Raw genomic sequence first — 8276 nt, 5'->3', positions numbered from 1 at the left:
TTTATTATTCTTACAAGTTTAGTTTTATTTCTATTTCTGAATAATACTTACCTAGATTAAAACGACTAGCTCAATTGTAATAAAATTTCAGTCTTTGATAACTTAAACATCAAAAAGTGTTGGTACCTATTTTAATAAAATATCTGACAGTAACATGCTTTATTAGGCAAATAATGAATTTTTATTCAAAATTTGAACTTTCATGTTATTGCGTTCCTTTATTTCTTACAGAATTATTACACTATACTACTAAATAGAGAAAATTCGAATGACTTTATAAATAAGTCATTAAACTCATTACATGATTATAATGGAAGTAAAGGCGGTTTAGAATTAAATACTACGTATTCTCACTTAACAACACTTACTCATTATTTCTACAAAATACCAAAAAAATACTGCAAAAGCTGATTATTAAAATTATGTAATGATAAAATAAGATATATTGGTCAAAATGGAATTTCTGGTTGTGATACTAAAGTTGCTACTAAATACTTTCAAAAGAATTAATTTATTCATATACTCTGCTATCTAGAAGTATACACATTTATAGATGCATATTTATGCTCCCCTCTGAGGATTTTACAGAAATATTTCTAATCTGTTTCTTCATGTCTGTGTAACTAAATTATATGTATTCGTTAAGCCCTGTTTAAAATCTGATTACTCAAGAGTTGTCCAAAGAAATGGAATGAATAGGATATACATATTATATATTTTATATATTATATTTAAGAAGAGATTTATCCTAAGGTATTGGCTCACAAGGTTATGGAGCTGAGCAGTCTTTCAACCTACCATCTGCAAGATAGATGCCCAGGAAAGTCAGTGGTGTAACTCAGAGACGGAAGGGCCACAGAACCTATGGTACAGATTTTAGTCTAAGTGTGAAGGTCTCACAATGAGGAGAGCAGATCCTTACAGAAAATCAACGCCCTATCTTAAGCAATTGGTGTTGCAGAATGTTGCAGGACTTTTTCTTAGTTCATCTAGAGATGGGGACCTTTGTCCCATGGCCACTAAAATTCAGGTTTGCAGGCAGTTTGAATGGTGAGTAAGACAAGGTTTTATTGGGCGAAAATGGGAAAAAAAAAAAAAAAAAAAAAAAAAAAGGAGTGGGGGGAACAGAGTTCCTCCCCAAGGCCAGAGTCCCTGCTAGTGTGCTTCCCACCTGCAGCTTGAATCCCAGGTTCCACACAGGAAGAGAAGGGGCCAGGCTCCTCCCCACTGCAAAAGGCGCAAGCTTCCTGAGGCTCCACTCCAGTTCGCATTCCTCCCAATGCACAGGCTGGCTGGAGGCTTTCCTGGGAACCCCTCACACCTGGCTGTTTCATTCCCCCGTCTAAAGAAGTACATCTAACTGCCATTAGAATAAGGATGAAGAGCGATCTTAACTGCTTTCTGCCGACAGGGGGCACTGTTTTGGGAAAACAGCTCCCTCAGAGGCCTATTATTTAGTGGTTCTCAGCAGAAGGGGCCATTCTCTCAGGCTCCAGTTGCATGACCTTTTGGAGTTTGATGGCCTGAGGGCCATCAAACTGGATTATTAGAAAACACGTATCAAAATGAAACAAGAGGAGGTGTAAAGACAGCTCAAAAGTTCTGAGGCCTTTTAAGAGATTGCATGGGGACAGGGAGGCTAAAAGCCTGACTGGAAAGGAACTGTACCCTTTTGCAGGCATGTTGAGCTTCTGAGTTCCCTTCCTGGGAGCCCAATCCTAAGCCAAACAGTTTAAGGTTGGGGAAATTAACTCTTTCCAGTTTGTAGAATGCATCTGAGGGGAGTGTCCCCTAGTACAGAGATAAAATTACCAATCGGTGAAGACAGGACCAAGGAGAAGAAAGAAAAAAAAAAGAAGGTGCCTTTTAAAGGAGTCCCAGGGGTTTAGGATGATTCTGAGGGTACAGACTGAAGATGACTGGCTACCCATCTGGAAAGAGGGGAGCAGGCATCCCTGGTTCCCTTCGCTTCCTAGCAGATACTCAGGTACATGAGGGAATGAGGGAAAAGCGTCCTCTTTCCCTCTTCCATCCTCACATCCCTGAGTCCTGGCAACCTTGGCAAGCATCACCATGAGTGTCAAAGCAGCTTGCACCCATGAAGCAGGGGGGCTTAGAGGTGGGAATGATCTGCTTTTACCTGCAAACGCCCTGTCTCCCCTGCTGTCAGGAGCCTCGGGGTTCCCTAGATCTCATTCATGCCATGGCTGCTAATGTGGCCTTTATCCATGAAACAGGAAGCTTGGGCTTGGCTGAATCGACAGGAATCAGCTACACTCACCTGTACTGTGCTTTTAACTTCCGTTATTATCTGCCTCTGGATCCCTCAGATCCAGTTTTCTTTCCTAGGACTCTGACCTGAAACTTGGAATTGCATCTAAAACAAAAATGTGTCTCAGCGGAGTTGCATGGACTCCTTATCATAAGCCGAATGCTAAGATGCTACTGGGGATCTGAGTTCATCCTCCAACAAGGGAGAGAAAAAGATTTCTTGTGACACACTCGGATAACTGGTAGCTATAGCTATGCTAGCTAGAATTTGGGTGCATGCTGCTTGGCTTTGGATAGCTCCTTTGGTCTTGCTTTTCCAAAGGGAAACCTCCAGCTGATGGACATCCTATTTATTCCCTATTTATTCCATCACCTGACAGGATTTGCAGGATAATTGCTCAGAACTAAAATATCGATCCAGATTTCTACATTACCCATCCCTATTGTTCTTTCTGAGCTGCACCCGGAGATTGCTGGTTAGGTCATAGGAACAAGCAAGATTAGTGTAAAAATGCAGGGAAAAGCTTAAAAACAACCAATGGATTTAGAATTTAATGACAAATGTATGATACATTTTTAAACATAATTTCTCGCTCTCTCCAGTCCTCACTTTTGTTAAAAGAACAAATTATAGTAGGACTGAGTTGTTTGCAAAATAGACTTTAGTCTTATACTTGGCCTGATTATTTGCATAAAGTACAGCAAGAATAAGTATTTCTACATAGACCTTTTGGGTTGGCTTTGATGGAACTCTGTTCCACAAGGAATCTCAGATAAGACCTTTTAAAGCCAAGGCAAGCCATGGGTCTATCCTCAAATATCTGTGAGTTTGTTGATGCTCTCCTGTTAAGGTTCCAAGATAAATTTGGAGCTCCTGGACCTGTTAGAAAGTGACATTCTTGACTCATCACAGGTCAGGAACCTGTACAGGGACTCCGTAGATGAGGATACGAGGCCAGTCTCCCCACAGGGCTTTCATTGACTTTCAAGTCAAGATTAACTCCTTAAAGGGAAGCATACCCTTCCAATCAAAGCCTTGGTGAAACTACCAGTTTCTCCATTTGTGTCCTGTTGCAAAAGAAAAATGGATTCTTATTGCACTGATGCAAACAACTATATTGCCATAATTTAAGAATATTCACAGACAGCTTCCAAATTCTAGAGGAACCAGGCAGAGAAACAAACATGCTCCAAATTTTGTTGATAGGAGTATACCTTACTCAATTATTGAAGGCTATAAATAGTTCAAAATAAGTTTCCTGACTCTGAAAAGCAAAACGAGGATCAGCAATATTCCAAGCAAAAGTCAAAAAGATTTGCTTCAGCTTTCTGAGTTCAGTCCATGTAGTTAAATTTGGTTTTGCTTGATATTCATGAACATTTCAGCTCTTCATGAGTCCTGTACATTTTCCTTTATTCCAATGTTACAATCTCCAAATTTATCAGAAGCCTGTATTTGAGAGCACCTGTTAAAGTTCTACAGCTTTCATAAACCAGCTTTTAAAAAGGATTAAAACAACACAACAATTGTCTGTGAATAGCAAAATGTCCAGGGTAGTTACAGTTAGAAACACAATTGACAAAAATGTTTGATTATCTCAGCGGTTTACAATAACTTAATAAAACAACCTAATTATGATTGATAACATATATTTATACATTAGAATTTTAGAAATCCCATACAATTTTGGAATATATATTAGCATTATTTACCAAAATATAACCTAAAGAAGACTGAACATTATGTTGGCAATTTCATGTAATGAAACATGTCAAATAATCCTGTTTACCTTTCTTTTCTGGACATTCCCGGGGTGCTCTGGACTATCTGAAAAGCCAGGTGCCAGGAGAGACAATTTTGAAGCTGAAGTTTGATTTTGGGAAGGCTGTTAAATATGTTTAGTTTAAAACACTTGATACTATGAAACAGAATTCCAGATTACCATACATTATTTATTTTGCCAAAATGATGACTCAGAAATTTAAAGAAGCCAAAACCTTTCCTAACCTTTTGAATTTAGTTAATATGTTCACAAAGACAACCTCTTTCACAGGATTAATTTCCACAATGCTTCCACCAATTGTTTGAACCTTTAGCTTTTCCTATCTAACTCAAAACTATTTTAACCCTAGGAAAATTTATGTTTCCATGCCTTTTATATGCTTTTACATTAAAAAAAAAAAGAAAATCATTGTTCTGATACACCTTGCATGTAAATCTATTTTCAGTAGTTTCAATTACATGTTATAATGGTATCTACTAGCAATTTTTAACTTTAATTTAAAACCTGGTAAGTTACTTTAATTGTGTGCTAATGCAGCCAATATCCACCTCCTTAATTAAGGAGGTAGTTAGCTCCCTATGTCCCCAGGCCTTACCAGTTCTGAAGCTGACAAGTCAAATAGTTTTCAAAACCCAAAAAGTAGTTTCTCAAAACACTTAGGAAACCTTGCCTCTGACGTGCATAGTGTAGTTCACCTATTTACATTTTAATGACAACTGCATTTTATCAATAATCTTTAAGGCTGTTTTACTTCTTAAAGAACAGAGTCAAGTTCATCTTTTTGGAATTGAATGGTACCGCAGTTTTTACCTTTCCTTTAAAAAATATTAGATCCAAGCACTTGCCTTGTCTTTTTTTTTTTTAGATGGAGTCTCCCTCTGTCGCCCACGCTGGAGTGCAGTGGCGCGATCTCGGCTCACTGCAAGCTCCACCTCCCGGGTTCACGCCATTCTCCTGCCTCAGCCTCCCGAGTAGCTGGGACTACAGGCGCCCGCCACCACGCCCGGCTAATTTTTTGTATTTTTAGTAGAGGCGGGGTTTCACTGTGTTAGCCAGGATGGTCTCGATCTCCCGACCTCGTGATCTGCAGCACTTGTCTTTCTTTAGGTCAAATTAATTAGAGCTATTTTTACAGACATTACACACAACATACACACAGACAGGCAGGAGAAAACCCAGTCCCCAGGTGGGGCTTGGAAAACATACAGATATCAAACCTAAAAGGAACTTAACCCCTAAGCTAGGATTGCTAAACAAAGCCTTGCCACCAGAGTTACAAGCCACGCCCCTAGGATGTAGAACAGGATGCAAGCTGGATTTCCCAACCAAAACTTTGCAGAGAATACAGTGATAATTGAGGAGGGGGAGTGGTTTAGTAAAGCATCTTCTGAAAAGGAAAATACTTTAAAAGTTACTGCTGATGGGGTACAGAAGAGGAAGAAAAAAAAAAACAGTTTAAAAATGTCCAGGGAAGATCCAATTTTTTGGATCTCTTATTTTTATGCAGGTGGTTCCTCTACCAGGGAGACAAATTTAATCGCTGTGGGGCAAAGCTGGCCTCCCTGGCCTGGGAAGGAAGAGACTCCATGGACGCATGGCAGAAAATGCCAGCCAGCTGCTCCTGGCACCTTGGGCCATGGATTCCAGTCACGGCAGGCAGCGGGGAGCAGCAATGAGCCGCTCGCCGTTCTGTCCCAAAAGGGAAAGGAAAAGGCCATGGAAAAGCTGCACTGGTTCCAGAACCCTGGGAGCAACAGGGGGTGGAGACACAGTTGCCTCTACCCTCAGAAATTTCAGGATGAAAAGGCCCAAAAGGGAGAGAGAAAAATAACTCTAACTCACTACTTCCAGTCTCCACATTGCGGGCCATAAATGTCACAGGACTTTTCCTTAGTTCCGCTAAAGATGGGGTCCTTTGTTTCACAGCCGTGAAAATTCAGCCTCACCGACAATTTGAATGGTGAGTAAGACAGGGTTTTATTGGGTGAAAAGGGGAAAAAGGGGTAGGGGGAAACAGGGATCCTCCACAAGGCCAGAGTTCCTGCTATAGTGTTTCCCATCTGCAGCTTGAATCCCAGGTTCCACACAGGAAGAGAAGGGGCCAGGTTCCTCCCGGCTGCAAAGCCTGCCAACTTCCTGAGGCTCCACCCCCGCACACATTCCTCCCAGTGCACATCCTGGTTGAAGTTTTTCCAGGGACGACCTCCCACCTGGCTGTCTCAAGAGGGCCCGGGGATTCCTCCTTGCCCCACTTTTGTGCTCTATTCAGGTCCTCATTGTATTGGTTGAAGCCCACTCACATTGGGAAGGGCAGTGCAATTCACTTTCTTGTCTATCAGTTTAAAGAGTTCATCTCTTACAGAAACATCCTCTCAGGCACATGAAGAAATAATGCTTAACCAGCTTTCTGGGCATCTTCTCATCCAATCAAGTTGACACATAAAATTAACTGTCAAAAAATCACATGTATTTTTCTCACTGCATCCTCCTTGATAAGGCATACAAACAAACAGATACTAAATACCTAAGAATAAGCATTAGAAATGTTTTTATAATAACAGAAATGTTTAGACCTATATGATAAAAAGTATTAAGGGGCATGAGAAGAAGATTGAATAAATTGAGAAACTTTCAATGCTACTGAAAGAGAAGACAATATGGAAGAGCTATGTTCAATGTTTTGAATTAATTAAATCATTTTAAAATTTTACTTAAAATTCCAAGTGTCTTAGTCGATTTGGGCTGCTATAACAAAATATCCCAGATTGAGTGGCTTATAAACAACAAACATTTACTTCCCGTGGTTCTGAAAGCTGGAAGTTCAAGAGCAGGGTACCAACTTGGCTGGATTCTAGTGAGGACTCTCTTGTGGATTACAGATTGCAGGCATTCCATTGTGTCTGCACAAGGTAGAAAGAGCATCAGAGAGCTTTCTGGTGTCCCTTTTAGAATGATACTAACCCAATTCATGAGGGTTCCATCCTTATCCCCTAATTTCCTCCCAAAGTTCCCACCTCCTAATACTATCACATTTGAAGTCAGGATTTCAACATATGAATTTTGAGTCAAAACATTCAGTCCAGTGCACCAAATAGAGTTTTATCATTCTTCAAGTATATTTTAATTTGAAAAAATGATAATATGTTTATTCTGGAATATTTAATGTTGAAAACATGCATTAGAATATTTGATATTGAAACTTTGAGATAAAAGTAAAATACAGTTAATAAAATTGAAATTACATTATATAGCTATGCTATAGTGATTAATAGAAAATGGTAATTTTACAAAAAGTAATCAATTTCATGTGAGAAAATAGATATCCAAGAAAAGATTCCCTCTCCTGTGGATTTTATGTTGGTTACAACTTACTTTGATGGCAAAATGATATTTTATTCTTATAAATGGTACAAAAACTATACATTTTGGGAAAATAATAAAATATATCTCTACCTCCTGAGATATGCCAAATAAACCTTGAACATATTTAATATTGAAATGTAAAATGTAACCCTAAATAATGTTCTGAAATAATAGCATAAGTAAAAACTGTGGTAATTTGTGATGGAGTAGACTTGACACCAGTATGTCTATATGTATGTATACATATTTATATGATGCACATGCATATGTACACATATATCACATATATATGCAGTCATACAGTGCCTAACAATCTTTCGGTTAACAACAGACTGTATATACGATGGTGGTCCCATAGGATTATAATGGAGCTGAAAATTTCCCATCACCTAGTGATGTTGTAACTATTGTAATATCACAGTGCAGTACATTACTCACGTGTTTGTGGTAACACTGGTGTGAACAAACCTACAGCTCTGCCTGTTATACAAGAATATAGCACATATAATTATGTATAGTACATAATATTTATAATGATAATAAACCACTGTTACTGGTGAATATATTTACTATACTGTACTTTTTCTGTTATTTTAGAGTGTATGCCTTCTACTTATTAAAAAACATTAACTGTAAAATCACATCAGGCAGGATCTTCATGAAGTTTTCTGGGAAAAGGCATTGGTGTAGGTGATGACATTTCCATATGTGTTATTGCCCCTGATGACTCTCCAGTAGGAAAAGATATGCACGTAAAAGACAGTGATATTGATCATCCTCGCTCTAGGTCTAGGCTAATGTGTGTGCTTGTGTCTTAGTTTTTACCAAAAAATGTTTAAAAGTAAAATAAATAAATAA

Source organism: Rhinopithecus bieti, unplaced genomic scaffold (assembly GCF_001698545.2).
Source record: "Rhinopithecus bieti isolate Rb0 unplaced genomic scaffold, ASM169854v2 scaffold_11404, whole genome shotgun sequence".
Lineage (NCBI taxonomy): Eukaryota > Metazoa > Chordata > Mammalia > Primates > Cercopithecidae > Rhinopithecus > Rhinopithecus bieti.
The sequence above is the reverse complement of the archived record's forward strand: the minus strand, read 5'-3'. Positions refer to the sequence as shown.